The 20,283-nt window shown below is 35.8% G+C and overlaps 1 protein-coding gene across 1 annotated transcript in view; it reads left to right on the forward strand.

Moving 5' to 3' along the window:
• LOC150093409 (uncharacterized) overlaps positions 1-20,283 on the forward strand; it is a 245,584-nt gene that overhangs the window by 88,657 nt on the left and 136,644 nt on the right. The window lies entirely within an intron of this gene.

Genomic DNA, 20,283 nt, shown 5'->3' on the forward strand with positions numbered 1-20,283 from the left:
AGCAGATGAGACTGTTCAAGTAATGAATGCCCACTTTGCTAAAATCTATAAACCACGTGTATGCCACATGATACACAATGCTATCGCTAGACTGGATGAAGAGATCAAGGTGCATAAGAATGAGGTTCAAAAGATGTTGCATAAACTGGATATCAATTCAGCAGTGGGCCAGTTGTGATATCAGCATGTGAAATATTCAGATGAAATGGCTTGTCCTTTGACATGTTTCTATAACTTGAATCTTTCAGGAAAAATCCCACAGGAATGGAAAGAATGTATTATAATTATGTTATATAAGTGCAAAAACTGGCATGTCTAACTATCTAACTACTGGCCTAATCAGTATTGTTAAACTGTGAATGAAATTATTTTGTTATGTGTTTTTATTCTTCATTGACATTTAATATAATCTACCATATACTAAGCAAGACATGTTTAAATATTATTTGTTAGTCCCTTGCTTAAGATTTATTATTCATGTATTATCCTTGAATTTTATCAGTTATTATTTAATTATATAATTTTAATGTATATTATATTATTGAAAGGACTCTGTAGTAAATAACATTTATCTTATTACTTTATTCCTTCAATAATATTATGAGGAACTCTATGTATGTAACCTTTATGTGCCTTATATAAACTGTAACATATGATTTATTATTAATATTTGTAATGAAAGCGAAGGAGAAATTAAGCAACTATAATATTTTTATTTATTAATTTTCATTACTGAGTGTAAAGGTATAACCTTATGTAACGCTAAAGCTTATGTTCACGTTCTGTTTTGATCGTTGCCATGGAGATAAAATAAAATAGAACGTGCGAGCTTCGATAATTGGGAGAAAAGGAATTAATGAGTTAGACGAGTGAACAAGTTGAGGCGGGGAGAAGAAAGGGATATAAGCGAGAGTTAAAAGTAAACAAGGACTGAAGGGCAGGAAATTCAAGGGAGTAGTATTCAGAAGTGTACGGAGAAAAGGAGAAAACTTAGCTGAAAGTAAAGTCAGCTGTGGCAGTAATAAGAATTTAGTGCCGTAATAGGATAACTAAAAGACCGGAAGATTAATAGGAGATTCAGAATAAGTGCACTGAGTTTTAGAATTACTACGTATTCCTATATCGCTTTAAGGAAGGATTGTACAAAGCTCAATTTGTTACACAGTAGTAAACATGGAATAATTATTCTGACTTGAAGTAACCCCGTCAAGAATTGTGTAGCACGATAAATAATAATTCAGTTATCTCCTTAAAGAATTCTTTTGAATAGTGTTCCATCGGAGTAACAAGTGAATATAATTTGGAATGTGCTCACATTGAATCTGATGTGCTAAGGATTAATCCCGGTAAGAACAGTCCTATTTAATTTTATTTCAGTGTGAAAGTTTAAGTGATAGCTCCTTCTCGAATATCCTAACATTTACTGTGGCATTTCATTGAATTTAGCCAAGTTAGAAGTTTGAAGGTAATTTCCCTTGAAGTAATAACTGCCGCGATTCATAATATTATAAGTGCTTGCTAAGTGTTAAATGCAGAGTGTAACTGAGTGATACCAGCAAATTTATTTATCAAGAAATTCTGTAGTGTTGATCAGTGTGAACAATCTTTTTATTTGAGAGAACTGTGAATTTAGTATCTGAAGATTCGAAGTCTACTTTAATATGAATGTTTTGACCTGAAGAACTGAGTTAATTGTATTGTCTTATTTTCGGAGTTAAAATTTATGTACTTGTCATATAACCTTATATTAAATGTTTTGTTTTATTGATTTCAATATTGAGTGTGCCTGATTTTTTTTCATTGCACCGTTCATAAAAAGTTCAAACCTTGCAGGAGCCCTAAGTATAAAATATTAAATTCGGCCTGTTAGAATAAGAAGACTACTAAATTAATTGAAGATTGATTCTACTATTTTACATAGGCTAATCTAAATATAGGGTGGCGCAGTATAAATATAAATTTCCCTATATTGAGATTAGTAATCAACCAGCAATTAATTGATTTTATTAAGAACAACTTTACAACAAGATGGTGGATCATAAGACTTGAAGGACGTTCCAACAGTATCTCTGGAGTTGTGGGGAAGAGTTTAGAGAAGGTGGTAATAACTTGCATACAGAAATGGGTTGATAGACAAGCTATACTCTGCAAGTAATGTGTTCTAAAGGGAGGTTATGTTTTAGCGATTTGCTCATATTTTATAATACTAACATGAATGAATTGGATAAAAGGAATGAACACACTATAACACAGTCAGATGTCTAGGGAATTTGATAGGATATCACATAGAAAAGCTGTTGTATTAACTGGAGAATATGGTTTCGAGGTCAGAGAGTGTTAGATTTGATTATAGTTTCAGAGGGTGTTTTAGTTGAAGACGTAACTATTCTTCCTCCAGTTGGTGAGAGTGATCATGTGGTGCTCATTTGGGAGGTAGCTAAGTTTATGAATGTGCCATCAGAAAAGGTTACATGCTGAACTACAAAGCAGAAAATTATGACTGATTCAGTGCAATACTATCGTTTGTTGGATGGGAAGAATATCAACAGTGCATGGTAAGTATTTAAACAATACTTAAATGATGCAATATCAGAATGTGTCCCGAGAGCTTGAAGAATAAAAAGAGTAGGAGTCAAATGGATGTGTAATAATCTCATCAAGCAAGAGATTCGTAAGAAATGAAAAATGTGGAAGGAATACTGTGTGCATAAGGATAATGTCCATTATGAAAATGATAAGCAGTAGGCCAGAAGAGTCACAACTCTTGTAATAATAAATTTAGTTTAATCCTTTATCCAAGTGTGTGCAAACAAAGTTTGCACCTGAAAGTATCTTCAGGACTGGGGTAAAGTGGTACAACACCGGGCAACTCCTTGCAAATGTGGAGCAAGCTACCAACACTCCTATCTCAGTATCTCCCATAATGCAAAACACATCTCATTGCGGATATGTATAATGTTATGCATTAAGGGAAGGGCCATTACCCAGACTAGTTTCGACCTTTATTGAGGTCTCTTCAGTGGGAGCCAGGCCCAAGTGGAGATACCAAGGCAGAAGCATTAGCAAGGTCATCTCCTCCTATAGAAGCTGCCAAATGGTGTGCCACCTTTTTTATTAAATTACTCTGGATTTAGAGAAAGATGTTGAAAGTTTATATTTCACTTGGTCAGACTATAATAAATTTAGTTTAATCCTTTATCCAAGTGTGTGCAAACAAGGTGGCACACCATTTGGCTGCTCCTATAGGAGGAGATGACCTTGCTAATGCTTCTGCCTTGGTATCTCCACTTGGGCCTGGCTCCCACTGAAGAGACCTCAATAAAGGTTGAAACAAGTCTGGGTAGTGGCCCTTCCCTTAATGCATAACATTATACATATCCGCAAGGAGATGTGTTTTGCATTATGGGAGATACTGAGATAGGAGTTGCCTGGTGTTGTACCACTTTACCCCAGTCCTGAAGATACTTTCAGGTGCAAACTTTGTTTGCACACACTTGGATAAAGGATTAAACTGAATTTATTATAGTCTGACCAAGTGAAAAATTAACTTTCAACAACTCTTGTAAGGAAAGCTAAGTCTGAGTTTGAAAAGAAACTGGCTCTGCAAGCTAAAGATAACCCCAAAGAATTCTATTGATATGCTGCAAGTAAAAGAAAGAATGAATATGAAAGAATAACTCTACAGATTGAAGATGGTGTGGGGGTGACAGATGCAGAAGAGGTTTTCAACTACTGAGTGCCCAACTCTGTCAACCTGGTATATGCAACATTGAGCTCACTGCTACCACTTCACTGGATGAAGAAATTCTGGATGAAGGAATAGCCAGTTCAGCTGAACACTCCTATCAGAACTGTTCTTAAAGGAGTGTTCAGCTGAACTTGTTCCTTTAACTAGGCTATATAATTTGAGTCTCAGAACAAGGAAGATTCTTGTATGTATGGAAAGAATGTATGATAATCCCATTGCACAAGGGTAGTGCAAAGACCGATGTATTCAACTATCAACCAATCAGTATATCAGGAGTAGTGGTGAAGATTTTGAAAAAGTTGGTTAGGGCTCGCATTCAAAAATAGGTTGACAGAATTTCTACTTTGTAAAGAACAGCATGGATTTACTAAGGGAAGGTCATGTTTTAGCAAATTGCTCACATTCTATAATAATGTTACCATTAAGCGAGATAAGTGGAATGGATACACCATGATACTTCTGGATTTTGCTAAAGCTTTTGGTAGAATACAGCATGAAATACTGTTGCATAAATTGGAGAATATGGGTGTGGATTATAAAATATTAGCATGGACTGACAGATATCAAAAAGTGGTATATAGGGGATGTGAGGCTTCATAATTTAAGGTGACCAGTGGTGTACCACAAGGATCAATCCTTGGTCCACTATTATTCAGTCTGTACATTAATGACATTGGGATGGATTTGACAGGTAACATACAGCTATTTACTGATGATGCAAAGATAGGTAGGGGAATGCAGCTGATATGCAGTATTTGCAGAATGATTTGAATAGGCTGGAATTGTGGACATGGGACAGGCTAGGTATCTTGGAATGTTAATAGACAGGAAGTTGAAGTTCACGGGCCATGTGGCAAAGATTGCAAATACAACTCAAAAGATAATTGTAATGCTGAAATGAACTTTGACATGTAAAGATAAGGATTTCATACATTACGAAAATTATGGATACAACTACTGTGTTAGAGTAAAACTTTAGTTTAATATAGACCAAAATATACATTTGATGTTTCGACCTTCACATTAAGGTCATCTTCTGGAGTATACATATATATACAAACAGAAAAGGTGTACTATAATCTACATGGCATGCTAAAGTTACTGATCAACTACTAAAACTATTTGCCTGACCTCTGGTGCTAAAAAAAAAAAAAAAAAACCTCACTACATCAAAGCTAGAGTCTTGTTCTTATTATTATCTATTAGGTTACAAAGTTAAATTAAACTGGAGAGTAACATGTTCATACAGATAATAGATAAATAAATAAACAGAAAATAAAATTACTTATACAAGGTGTCCCAAAATTCACGCAAGATTTAAATTTAGCCCCATTGCGGTAAAGTGTTGCCAACGAGGGAAAAAAGACAGCATGACAGCTGACAGTAGAGGGTTATTAAAAATGACCACAGCAAAGAGAGTTCGTTGAATGGATTATGGAACAACAACAAGTGAATGCTTATTTTTCGAACAAAATCATCTTCAGCGATGAGGCTCATTTTCATCTTGATGGCTTCGTTAATCAACAAAATTGTCGTATTTGGGGTTCAGAAAATCCACGAGCGATTGTTGAGAAACAAATGCATCCACAACGTGTCACTGTTTGGTGCGGATTTTGGGCTGGAGGCATCATCGGTCCATTCTTCTTCGAAAATGCGGATGGTAAGGCAATAATAGTTAATAGTGCACGCTATTGCGACATGATAATCCAGTTTTTTGTGCCTAAATTGCAAGATATGGATGTGGACGACATGTGGTTTCAACAAGACGGTGCCACATGCCATACAGCCCGAGAAACAATTCAATTACTGCATGAGTCATTTCCTGGTCGTGTAATTTCCCGTTTTGGTGATCAAAATTGGCCGCCCAGATCATGTGACTTAACGCCGTTGGACTTTTTTCTTTGGGTTTTTTTGAAGTCTAAGGTTTATGCCAACAAGCCCACGACCACCCACGCCTTGAAGGAGGAAATTGAGCGCTGTATCAATGAAATTCAGCCACATTTATGCAAAACGGTCATGGAAAATTTCGACAAAAGAGTGCGTATGTGCCAGCAAAGCCGTGGAGGCCATTTACCCGATATGCTATTCCATGCATAACCCTATACTGTATACTTTATGAATCAATAAGAAATTACAATTTTTAATTAAAAACCTGTGTTTTCTATCAAAATTACTTCTTGTGTGAATTTTGGGACACCCTGTATAAGTATACATATAAATTGCAACTGGTATGGATAGTGGCCAATAAAAAATGAAAATTGCTTAGAGTCCTAAAGTCAGGGTTTGCTGGAAACTAAATGGGCTGAATGTGTTCCATCCAAATTCTTGGGATATTTACCCCCCCCCCCCTTATTATTATTAAGATTAGGGTGGTTAATCCAAATTTCACAGGCTTCTTTAAATTTCTGTTCATACCAAGTTTTTGTATGTTGCAAAGAACAAGTACTTTTCCAATCAATTCGATGTCAGGTGTTAAGAGCGTGATCTGAGAGGCCTGCTTCACCAAAATTATTATATTTAATGTGTCATTTGTGTTTTTTTTTTTATGGACAGAGATTGTACGTCCAGTTTCCCCAATATAAGGTAAGTTACAGGTGCAATAAATGCAATCAACTCCAGGGTGTGCCAGTGGGGGTGGGGGTGGGGGAGAGGATCCTTAGAGGTGTTGAATATGTTTTTTAATTTTAAAGGTGGTTTAAAAGTGGCATTAAGATTATAATGATGTAGGATTCTATTAATTTTTTCTGATAACCCTTTAATGTATGGGAGTGTTATGGTTTTATCTATATTACTTTTTGATGAAGTTTTATGAAGAATTTTATTAATAGTATTTTTGCTATGTCCGTTATTTATAAATGTATCGCTAATAATTTTTAATTCTTGTTTAAGAGCCTTGTTCATTAGAGCAAATTGTTATAGCTCTGTTTTTGAGGATGTTGATGATTCCAAATTTTTGCGAAGGGTGGTGATATGAGTTAGCATGTATATATTGGCCGGTGTGTATAGGCTTACGGTAAACAGTGAAGGATAGACTGCCTGAAAGAAGATGTGTGGCTAGCGTATCTAGTAACGGAGGTGGCGAGTTCTGTTTTTAATTTCAGTAGTAAATTGTAGATGCTCATGTTGTTTGTTTAGGTGGCTAAGGAATGTGTTTACCGTTTTGTGGGCATGTGGCCAGATAACGAAAAACATCTTCAACGTACCTAAGCCAAACTGTAGGTTTTAGAGTAAAGGAATCAAGAGTACATTGCTCAAAGCTTCCATATAAAAATTATCAATTGGGGGGGGGGGGGGGAATAGCAGTGAGTCCATGGCCATATGTTCTTTTTGTAGGTAAAATTTATTTTTGCCACACGAAGTAACCGGAATGTAGTGCATGGACAAAGAGAGCTGTAATATTGGGCAGAAATTTGTTCTGTAGAAGAAGAATTATGTCATTGATTGGGACATTTGTGAAAGGGTAGAAAAAATGTCAAACTAACTAATAAATCGTCTTTGCTGAGTGTTATGTTTTTAATTTTGTTTATTAAGTGTTGTTTGTTTTTTTATATAGGAGGGGAATGCCCTACTAACTCCTTGAGTGTTAGCGCTAATTTCTTGGCTAGGTGAATAATTAACTTGGATAATGAGGGCTGTCTATTCCCTCAACTATCAGCTGAAGCGGAACGTTATGTTTGTGTACCGTGGGACACCATATATTCTGGGAGAATGGGCATAATGGGGTATTAGTTTTTTAACAGTGTCTGACAGCCAAGAGGTGACAGACAAGTGATTTTGCAGTTTTTTGTCTTTATCCTGTTGGTCGGATTATAGTTCACAAGCTGATAGGTGCTGTTATCGAGACTAGTTGATTAAAGTTTTACTCTAACATGGTAGTTGTATCCATAATTTTTGTAATGTATTCTGATCACCATGTAAGCATGAAAGAAAGGATAAGGATTTCATTTTGCCTCTTTACAAGGCCTTGATAATACCTCACTTGGACTATTGTGTGCAGGTCTTGTCTCCTGGTTTCTGTTGTGATTCTGATACAGTGGAGAAAGTGCAAGTGAGAGAGTGTTAAAAATGATATCAGGATTGTGGAATACTGATAATGAAGACAGACTGAGAATTTGTAGACTGCACACACCAACAAATAGGAGAAAGAGGGGTGATATGATTGAGACTTACAAACTTCTGAAAGGATTTTAGTTAGTGGAATTTTTCAATTTATGGAGGGTGGAATAAGAACATGAAGGCATCCTTGGAAACTGAGAAGTGGGATGAAATCCAGATTTTTCTCTCATTGAGTGGTGCATGATTGGAATGGATTGCCATCAGATGTGTGTGCAGGCAGTGTGAATGAATTCAAGAACTTGTATGATAGCTCCCCAAAGAGGCCCTGACTCCCTGGAAGTCTCTCTTAATAATAATAATAATAACAATATCCTGATCACTAACTGGGATATTTCTGTACTGAAAATATGAAATACTATTATTATTATTATTATCTGAGACCTCCAGGGAGTCAAGGACTCATCAACGGAGGCCATAAATCATCCAAACCAGCTGTCATACCTTCCCTTAAATTCATTCACCTTAGATGCACTCACTGTCTAAGGGCAAACGATTCCACTCACTCACTGCTCTCTCTGGGAGAAAAACCTAGCTCTTACCCCTTTCTTGACTGCAAATAAATTTAACTTCCATGGATAACCCTGTGTTCTCTCCCCAGCTTCCATATAACAAAAAATTTCATCAGCCAATATTCTATAACATCCATTCAAAAGTTTATAGACATCTGTCATGTAACCCCTCTTTCTCCTGTTAACCAGAGTCTGCAATCCACATGCTTGCAATCTGTCTTCATAATCTAAATCCCATAATCCAGATATAATTTTTGTGACTCTTCTTTGCATCCTTTCCACAGCTTCTTTATCCCCATGGAACCTGGGAGACCAAATCTGCACACAATAATCCAGGCCTTGTCTTATCAAGGCCTTATAAAGAGACAAAATGGCTTCCTTATCCTTTTCGCTTCAACATCGCAGTCATCCTCTGAGGTGTATTTGCATTTTTGCTATGTGACCTTTGAACTCCACATTCCTATCCATTATGCCAAGATCCCTAGCCTCATCAGTTTCTTGTAGCATAACCCTGCTAATGTAATACGTTGCTGGAAATCTCATCATGCCAAAGTGCTTAACTTTACACTTACTAATATTAAACTGATAGCCATTTTCGTTTGCTGAAATTTCCAGCCTATTCAAATTATTTTATAAGTGCTGGATATCAGTAGCATCCCTAATTGCCATGCCTATCTTCACATCATCAGCAAACAATTGCACATCTCCTGTTAGACCCTTCCTATTGTCATTAATGTACAGATTGAACAACACTGGCTCACGGACTAAAGCCTGAGGTATGGTCACCTTAAATCTGGCAGATTCACACCCCATCGTATTCAGCTTTCTGATATCTGTCTGTCAACCATCCACTGATGCAAATCAAGAGTTTATATACCAGTCTCATATTTTCTAGTTCAGGGTTTCCCAAATTGTGTTCCGTGATGTCTGGGACCAAGCCCTGTATTTTTAAACATCAAAGTAATTCGGGAAAGGGAATACCACTGTTCATGACTGGTCATAAAAATTGCCTGCAAGTCAATTACAACAATGGATGCCTTATCCTCTGTTCTCAAAACTGAACAAAATAACATGTGTTGCAAATGTCAGTGACCAAGCTGCATATTTTTAAACATGGAAATATTCATGAATTATCGTTAATTTTCACACATCGAAATCTTTCAACATTCGGGAAAGGGAATACTGCTGTTTATGACAGGTCATAAAAATTGTCTGCAAGCCAATTACAACAATGGGCAGTGTATCCTTTGTTCTCAAAACTGAACAAACTAACATCTGTGTTGCAAATGTTAGTGACCAATCAGCAAGGAAGTGTAAAGAAAATTTTTCCACTGAAATTGAAGATCAAGGTAGTCTGTATCCAGTTCTCAAATCTAGTAATACTGAATACTCTCTTCGCAAGTTTGTATTGTAGGGTGAAAGTGCTTGTTTCGAAACTGTAGTGCCGTGATTTTTTAAAAGTAATAGGCCTACAGATTTAAATTTTAATATGAATAAGAGACAAGATACTTTGTTTAATTTTGGTGTTAAGAAATCTCTTATTGAAGGTGTTTGTGATGCAACACATAGTGATTCATCCACCTCCAGCCTACAAAGCGATTTCCAGGATGTACAAAAGGAGGGGAAAACCAGCACTCAGGAAAAAAAGTCTGCATTCCCTCGTAAGTACTTATAATAATATTATAAATTTTTGGTGATCAGAAGGATATGTCAATGAAAATCAGCACAAATTAATTTAATGATGTTGGCCTGAGGAAACTATAATATGCTACAAGATTTCATTAGTCCAGTGATTGATAACTGATTTAAATGTAATTTTATATTTTTCAACTTGTCACACCCTATACATAAGCTACTAATACTCTTTATGATTATGCCATAATTAATTATTAATACATTACAAAATAACCAAGGTGTTCCATGAAAATTTCAGGATTTGTGAAGTGTTCCATCGTAAGAAAAATCTGGTTGCTCTAGTTTATGCCAGCTGCCGTTCGTGTGGTATCTTATCAAATGCTTGAGCAAAATTGAACATTATTTTAGTGTATCCATTCCCTTTATTCAACTCAGCCGTAACTTTGTTATAAAATATGAGCAGATTGCTAAAACATGACCTTCCTACTTCTTTAAAATCTTCATTACCACACAAGAGACACTGATAGGTTGATAGGCGGAGAAGAGGGGATATGATAGAAACATTTAAATTACTAAAAGGTTTTTATAAAATTGATGCAGGGGAAATATTTCAGCTGTGTGATAGTGATGGAAGAACAAGATGTCATCCCTGGAAATTAAGGAAAAGTGTGGTTAATAAGGGTGTGAGAACGAGGTTTTTCGCCTGGAGGGTGATGAATGAGTGGAATGCATTGCCTGACTCAGTTGTGAGTTCTTTGTCTGTAAGTGAATTCAAGAAGAGATATGATAGATATTGTTTTGATAGTTTGGGTCTCCCGTGATGAGTCTGCTAACTCCATGGAGATACCCATAATAATAATAATAATAATGATGATGATGATGATGAATACTGTACTTAATTCTAGAAATTTTTTTTCCCACTTTGGTTAGTGAGTTTAGCAATGCTATCTGGAAAGAATAAATTCTAACTTTTATGACCAGATAGTTTGTATATGCCAAGTATTGTGAAAAATTCAGAACAAATTCATGAGCAGTCTTAAAACCTTTTTCAGAATAATCAATAAGATGAAAATTGTCAACCAGCTGTTGGCCGCATTCATTTATGTCATTCATTTGGGTTTAGATATAGCACCGTTATTGGTATGTGTTAATGTTGTGAAATGGTATTATAATCCCACAAATTGAGGCTTTTTATTAGTCATAATATTTTGAATTCCAAGTAATTTAATTTTCTGATGGAAGAATGGATACTTTTATTTTTGGATTATTGGTTTTGTTATATCACAGTTGACTTGATCAGCTAAGTTTCTTTTATATGAGATCTACAAGAACCAATTGACTGAATTATTTAGGATAATAAATCATCCAGATGGGATTTGTTATAATCTGCAGTAATAATTTCTGACTATAATGTATAAATATTTCAGCTCTTAACTTGTTTTGTTTGTAGTATTGCTTTGTGATTATTTTTTAAAAAGTTGGTTTGAATATTGTAGCAACTTTTTTTTTAACTCAATTTAGAAATTTCGAGTGCTGTATTTGAAAGAAACATAGTCACAGAAGATGTTTCATTTTTAAAGACAAAAAGATGAAAGAGAGAGAGAGAGAGAGAGAGAGTTGTTACTTATTATAGAAGAATATATAACAGACCATTGTAGAATTTTAGCAGAAGACAATAGATAGAATGTTGGAACCTGCACATTAGAGGATATGATCATTATCTCATCATAGCACATCAATAATGATACAGATATAAAGATTATAGAACAAAATATATGCTGTTTTTTCTCAGGGAAGCTCCCTGAAAAACATACCGTAATGGGGAAAGAATTGAGGAAGTCAGCAAGTTCGAGCACCTGGGATCCATTATAAATGTGGATAATTGCTGTTCAGAGAAGAAGATTAGGAATGGTTGAAACAACAGTCAGAGATTTGTCGAAAATCTGGAAGGATTGATCTATCTCCTCAGGAACAAAATTGAGGATTCTGGATTCAGCTGTTTTTCCAACACCGACATACGAGGGTGGTCTGAAAAGTTCTCGGCCTCGACCATAGATGGCAACACTATCTGGAAGATTTTTTTTTTTTTTTCTAAATTGGTACATCTGTCATATGAAATTGCAAGTCATTCTATCAAGTAGTTTGTTTTATACAGCCGTCTGAAGTAAAAAGTGTTGTCTGTATCCCTTGAAATTGATAAAATTGAGTATCGTACGGTTATAAAATTCTTTGTAAAAGAAGGTTTAACGCCAAAAGAAATTCATTTGAAGTTCATAAAAGTTTATAGGCACGCTTCCCCTTCGTTTTCGACAATTAAGAAATGGGCTGCCGAGTTTAAAGTGGCCGTACCAGCCTTGAAGATAATCCACGTGAAGGATGTCCAAAAAAGTGTAACAACACCAGAAATCATTGGTCAAGTGCACGATATGATATTGGATGACCGGAGAGTCAAAGTGCATGAAATTGCTGAGACTATAGGCATTGCAAAAGAACGTGTAGGATATATTTTGCACGAAGAATTGCAAATGAAAAAACTTTGCGTAAGATGGGTGCCATGATCAAAAATGCACTCGCATGAAAATCTCTGAACAGTGCTTGGAAGATTTTAACAAAAATAAAACTCATTTTGTGCGTTGATTTATTACTATGGATGAGACTTGGATTCGTCATTACACACCAGAATCTAAACAGCAGTCAAAACAATGGAGAGAAGCCAGTGAGTTGTTCAGCAACAAAGAAGACAAAGTCGGTTCCATCAGCAGGAAAGGTCATGGCATCGATGTTTTGGGATGCTAAAGGCATTTTGTTTATTAATTATCTTGAAAAGGCTAAAACAATAACCAGGGAATATTATTGTTGGAACATCCAACAGTAATATTCCCTCCCTCTGATTTCTATCTCTTCCCAAAACTAAAATGCTTCCTTGCTGGTCAGTGTTTTTCTTAGAATCAAGAGGTGATTGCAGCTATAGAGGGATATTTTGCAGATCTTACTGAGAACCATGATCTTACTGGGACAGGATAATGGTGCTGGAGCATCGCTGGAATAAATGAAATAGTCTTAAGGGAGATTATATTGAAAAATAAAAATAATTTTGAAATTATAAATTCGTTTTTTCATTGTTATGCCGAGAATTTTTCAGACCGCCCTTGTATGTATGTGAGACTTGGAACATAAAGGAACATGATAGGGAAAAGACAGCCACTTTTGAGATGTGGTGCTACACAAAGGTGAGGATATCATATACTGAAAAGTGGGCAAATGGATAGGTGTTAGAAAGGATTGGTATTACTTTAAGGATATTGACAGAAAGAAGCTGAAATACTTTGGACACATTGAAAGGATGGGTTAATTACCTGAGGGATAAAACACTATATGATAGAGTAAATTATACTTGGCAAGAAATTATGTTCTTGATTTAATCCTTTATCCTGTTGCATATTTTGTTTGTTCACACTTGGGTAAAGAATTAAAACAATACAAAGTCTGCCACAGAAAAAATGAGACTGTGCATGTATCTCTTTTTATTTAACAAATTGAGAAAATCAGCTACAATCTCCTTCAAAATAGTTCCCATCTGAGTTGCATATGATGCTGCTGCCAATGTTCAAAGCAATTCTGCAGATCATTTTCTGAAAGGTTGTTGAGGATCTCTGTGTTTTTGCTTTCACATCTTCTACTGACAAAAAATGGGTTCTTTTGAGCACTGACTTGATCTTTGGGAAGATGTAGAAGTTGGTGGTGAATAGGGTGTGTGCTCAAACAAAGCGATATTGTGATTAGCTAAAAACTGCTTCACAGACGTAGCATTGTGGGCTGCTGTGTTGTCTTGGTGCAAAATCCAACTGCTTCTCGAGAATTCTGGTTGTTTCCTTCTCACATGTTCACACAATTTCAGCAAAACTTCGAGGTAATACTGCTGATTTATCGTCTGGCTGCTGGAAACCCACTCTGCCAAATACAATACCCTGGATGTTGAACCAAATAACCAACATGGCCTTTACTTCGAACGACTCATGCTTGCTTTTTTTGGTCTTGGAGATGCAGGATCCCAAGGATGTGAAAGAGAATAAAATAGTTCTCTTACATAAAAAGGATCCAAGACAGGCAGCAAATTGTAGACTGGTAAGTGTTTCTGGACTATGATGGTCCAGGTATTGTAATAGTTGAAGCTCAAATTACTTTATTAATTTACTCACTTTCTGCAGTAACATCACAGTTGTGTTATATAAGGGATATGGTTTTTGGTTATATTGTGATTTTACTGGACTTTCTGCAAACACATTTGGCAGGACATCACATAGAAGGCATTTACTTAAATTGGAGCAAGTGGGAGATTGATATGGATAAGTGGGAGGATGATAAACATCAGAGAGTAGTAGTAGTATGTGACAGAGTAAAGTATTAGTATCGAATGCAGAGAATCATTGGTGTGCATGGACCACTGCTGTTTAACCATCCAAATTGTCATGCAGATTAAATATTATCAATTAGTTTATGTATTGTATCCATGATTTTGAACACTATCAAATATTATTTAAATTTCAATGGACACTTCGCATCCATCTATTTATTAATGTATAAATATATCCAAGGCTGGTTAGTATCTACTTTAATAATAGTTTGAAGAATTTGAAGTTAAATATGAAATTATTTATAGATTATGCTAAGCTGTTTTTTTGGGCTAGTCACTTCAGTCATTGATGTTGCACTACAGCTGATGATACAAAAGATCTCGGATGGTGAACAGGACTTGAAGTTCAGGTACATATTGCAAAAGTGGACACAACGACACTGAGATTAATTGAATTATTGTGCTATATTATTATTAGTATTTATATGGGTACTCCATGAAGTCAAAAAGACTCATTGCTAGAGACCCACTTTATCTATTAACACAATACTTATCATACATATCCTTAAACTTGATAAATGCACGTAAACACAAGAAAGATATTTAATTAACCAAATATTTCGGTTAATAGCAGACATTTTTCTGGCAATAGCAGACCATCTTCAGTGGTATTACAAGAACAGTTTTAAAAAATACAAGCTAGAATACTAACAATAGATCGTTAAAAATAGAACACGCCACGTGATGTTATATCACTAAGTATTAAGTATAAAATGGAACATTTTGAAGTAGAGACATGATTGAAAAAAAAAAAAAAATTAATGAGTAATCTTGATTAGACTTTCCCAGATTTTTGATATAGATATACAGTCATTACGATTCAGGTTGGGACGATGGAGTAAGGCCTCCACGCTTTCCTTGAACAAACGTTCGAACCTATAACGGGATCTATGTAAGAGGTGAGTCCTGGACCAAAAGATGCTGTAGTCAGTTTCAATCCCGTGTTGAGCCAATCCAGACTTTTCAGATTTGTTGTGAAGAATGGAGGATTGATGTTCTTGGATTCTTTTTTCAAGAGAACGTCCAGTCTGTCCAAAGTAAGAGAGATCACAGTTGCAAGGAATTTGATAAACTCCAGGAAGAGATAAAGTTAAGCATTTGTCTTTAGGAGAAGGAAAATGAGAAGACAATTTGTTAATAGGTGAATACGTAGTTGTTAAATCATATTTCTTTAAAATTCTTGCGATAGGTTCTGAAATACCAGAGATATAAGGAATAGGCACTCGACGTATTGAAACTTTGTTGTTTTGTGGAGGATTATAAGAATTGAGAAGATGTTGAGTACTTTTTTTTGAAAAGCCATTGAGTTTCATGTGTTGTTGGATAGTAGAAAGTTCTTTCTGTAGATAATCAAAAGTAGAACAATTAGTTTTGGCTCTTCTGATGAGGCATTTTATAATTCCTTTCTACTATCGAACAACACATGAAACTCAATGGCTTTTCAAAAAAAAAGTACTCAATATCTTCTCAATTCTTATAATCCTCCACAAAACAACAAAGTTTCAATATGACCACAGCATCTTTCAACTGACCACAGCATCTTTTGGTCCAGGACTTGCCTCTTACATAGATCCCGTTATAGGTTCGAACATTTGTTCAAGGAAAGTGTGGAGGCCTTACTCCATCGTCCCAACCTGAATTGTAATGACTGTATATCTATATCAAAAATCTGGGAAAGTCTAATCAAGATTACTCATTAATTTTTTTTTTTTTTTCAATCATGTCTCTACTTCAAAATGTTCCGTTTTATACTTAATACTTAGTGATATAACATCACGCGGCGTGTTCTATTTTTAACGATCTATTGTTAGTATTCTAGCTTGTATTTTTTAAAACTGTTCTTGTAATACCACTGAAGATGGTCTGCTATTTCCAGACCGAAATATTTGGTTAATTAAATATCTTTCTTGTGTTTATGTGCATTTATCATTCAGTCTTATGTCACAATTATCCTTAAACTTATTCACTATTGGAGTGTTCACAAACACAGCTGGCAATCCATTCCACTCATTCACCGCTCTGCAAGTAAAGAACCTAGTTTTGCACACCTTTACTAATCACACACTCTTAAACAACTTCCAAGTGTGACTGCTTGTTTTCCCCCTACTTCTGATGTATTAATTTTTTCTTTCCTGTGTCAATCTTATAGAATCCCTTGAGTAAGTTATAAGTTTCTATCATATCTCCTCTCCTCTACCTGCCAGCTAAACTATGTAATTCACACACACTCAAGCTATTGGCATAGGGAACATTCCACAGACCTGTCATCAGCTTGGTCACTTGTCTCTGACTCCTCTCCACCTTCTGACCCCCAAGAAATGTAGGTGACAAAATCTGCTAACCCTGGGTATGCACTCTGATACTGCCTTGACTGCTTTCCATCACTAATGACATTCATTCCATGTAGTTTCTTATGCCATGGCACTGCTTTAAGTTGTATCCTAAGTTTGTCATAATTGTCAGCTTTGCATAAACCCTTTCTTGACTGAAATTTCCACATGTTGAGCAACCGCCTAGGACAAGACTGCATGGTCACTTTCCCTGATTGGAGGTAGAGTTGCTACTGCAGTTATGATAGATCTTCTGATGCTGTTACCAGATCCAACTCTCACGCCTCTGGTCCCTTCCATCACACGATCCCTTAGTAACTGTATTATAAAAAAAAAAAAAAAAAATCAGCTAACGCCTTTTTATTCCCATATACGGGAGTAGGCGAGGCCATTTAGCCCTATCTAACTTTTGGAGACTGAGTGGGCAGTTCAATCTCCACTGGTACCCATTCAGAGACAGATGGCCCAAAGCTATCACTAATTAAGCGGTACGCAGTGAAGAGAGACGACTCAAATGTGCTGCCATCTCGTGGTCCCTAACACAATATATTTAATGTCTGAAATAATGTGGGTTCTACGGTCGATTTTCTTGAGTTTACAGGACGAAAAACCCGAGTTTCCGGGAGGAAAAACCTGCTTGCCCGTGCCAGAGATCGACCAACTCGGGAACCGGTCGAAAAAAGGCTTAGAAAAATTTCCTCTAGTCGCCGACTAAACTCGAAATGAAGTCTTCCTTCGTGCGGCCAAGCGCGGTGGTGTGCAAACGCCACATCCACTGAGCTACACATAAACCGAGAGAAAAGGAAAAAGGTTTAATAGTATCACATGACTAGTTTCGGCTTTTTACAGCCTTCTTCAGGTGCTTTTATACAAAAAGAAACATTAAACATTGAAGATAAAAACTATGAACAGCACAGGAAAGTCACTATACATATTTAACGTGAAAACGTTGTAGTCAGCATATTCGAAGCTGTTCCTTCGTTGGACGGCTCACTAGAGAGTGGATCTTAGGAAGCGGAGTAAATAAAGTTCTAATGTTATGTTTTTTGAGAGACTGAGCTTATGTATGGTAGATATATTGCCTTTAACATTATTCATTTGTTCAGTATGGTGACTAGGAGGATTAAAAAAGTATATTTTAGTAATTTTTTGAGAATAACCATTCAGTCTGAAAGTAGATCTAAGAAAATGAATTTCTTTACGAAGTTTGAATGAGAAGTGAAATGATGGGACTGACTATGGAGATATCTATTGGTGTGTGTGTAGGTTTTCTGTACATCGAAATTTTAAGTTTTTCAGAAGAACGGGTCAGTTTTACGTCCAGAAAGGCAGAGAACCATTAGTTTCAAATTCAGCCGTGAATTGGATATTCGGGTGTTGACTGTTAACATGTTCAAGGAAATCCAGGAGAGAATCACATCCATGGCTCCAAATGAGGAAAATGTCATCCACATATTGTTTCCAAATTCTAGGTGCTAAGGAATAGGAAGAGATAGCTTTAACTTCAAAATCTTCCAGATAAATGTTGGCAAGTACAGGAGATAAAGGATTACCCATTACTAGACCATGATTTTGCTTGTAGATGGTGTCCTGAAATCTAAAGTATCCAGACTTGATGCAATGAGTAAGTAGGGCTAACATTTTTTTTGGATAACTTATCTTTGAGTAGTGTCAGGACTTCGTCTGTAGGAACATTTGTGAACAAGTATACTATGTCAAAGCTAGCCATGATTTCATTTTCTTGAACAGTAATATCCTTAATGTATGATACAAAATCCGCAGAGTTATTAATAAAAGACGAAGACTTGCCAGAAAAACATTTGAGGTATTTTACGAGATGTTTTGAAAGGTTGTATATTGTTGAAGGCATTGTTTCACCAACATACAATCTTTCAAAACATCTCACAAAATATCTCAAATGTTTTTCAAATGGGACAAAGTGGGGTATTTTCCTTGTGGATCTTGCGAACTCCATATGTGTGGCATAAGCGGATGAGAGAGCAAAGAGAAAGGCGAATGTTTCTAGACAGTTCAGAAGTTGTTTTTAATAAAGTGTTGGTATTTTGAAATTCACGAGTGGAATCTCTCTCAAGAATTGAGTAAGTGTCACTCTGTAGTAATTCAAGCATCTTATTTTTATAATCTTCAAAGTTAAGGACAACTGTGATTGCCATTATCTGCGAGAAGGATAATTATATTTCTGTTATTTTTTAAACTCGTAAGAGTCTGTCGTTCCGATGAAGAGATGTTATCTGTGGGTGGTTTAGCATCTACTTTCAGACTGAATGGTTATTCTCAAAAAATTATTAAAAAATACTTTTTTAATCCTCCTAGTCACCATACTGAACAAATGAATAATGTTAAAGGCAATATATCTATTCCATACATAAGCTCAAAAATTAGCCAAGGTTCTCAAAAAATATAACATTAGAACTTTATTTACTCCGCTTCCTAAGATCCACAATCTAAAATATCCCAGTGTGTACAAGATATGGTGTGACTACGACATTCCTTACTTTGGCCAGACGGACAAGTCTATTGAATTGCTTATGGAGGAGCACAGGAGGGACATCGCTTACAAGAGAACACTTGCCAGTGCTTTATCCTGCCATATCCTTTTTTCGGCTGATTCCAACGATGAAAATTATAGTCATACAATCCTTTGGGATAGATTTAACAACATTTTCCGTTGCCATGACGAATTGGAGAGAAAAATTGTAGAATCTAGAGAAATCATCCTTAATCCTGTACATTTATATAATAATTTAAGCTACAACCTCCCAGACTGTCATTCTGCTGTGATCAAACACTGGTGCTCGCGAGATGCTATAGACACACACTCACCCAACAATGTGGCCAACGAAGGAACAGCTTTGAATACGTTAACTACAGCGTGTGTGTGTGTGTGTATGTGTGTTTTCACGTTAAATATGTATAATGACTTTCCTGTGCTGTTCACAGTTTTTATCTTCAATGTTTAATGTTTCTTTTGTATAAAAACACCTGAAGAAGGCTGTAAAAAGCCGAAAGTAGTCATGTGATACTATTAAACCTTTTTCCTTTTCTCGGTTTATGTCATTCAATTCTTTTAAAAAATATGTTTAACAACTGAGTAAATGAACCTCCACACACATATATATATATATATATATATATATATATCTACATCTACTCTATATATATAAAAAGATAAGCTGAAATTTGAAACGTTTTATGTCACGTTTTTTGTCTCTGGCTTACTGCCTTACCAGAACCGGCTTACAAGTCCGGAACTCAGGGGGGGTAGGTGGCATAGGCACCAGGGGGGGGGCATTCCCCCTAGTGTGTGTGTGTTTTATTTAATTTAATTTTTATTTTTTTCTGTTGGCAGAGAAATATGTATATATTTTTGTGTTTGTGTGGGGAAGGGGAGAGAAACAGATGAAAGCATATAAGAACGTTAATGTTTTACATATCCTTGATATCTCATATGAACTACTGTGTTCATTTAGTTTCATGGGTTTTATCAGAATGAGGATGTGGTAGCCAGAA

Source organism: Typopeltis vanoorti, chromosome 24, assembly GCF_054136105.1.
Source record: "Typopeltis vanoorti isolate ZY-2024b chromosome 24, IOZ_Tvanoo_1.0, whole genome shotgun sequence".
Lineage (NCBI taxonomy): Eukaryota > Metazoa > Arthropoda > Arachnida > Uropygi > Thelyphonidae > Typopeltis > Typopeltis vanoorti.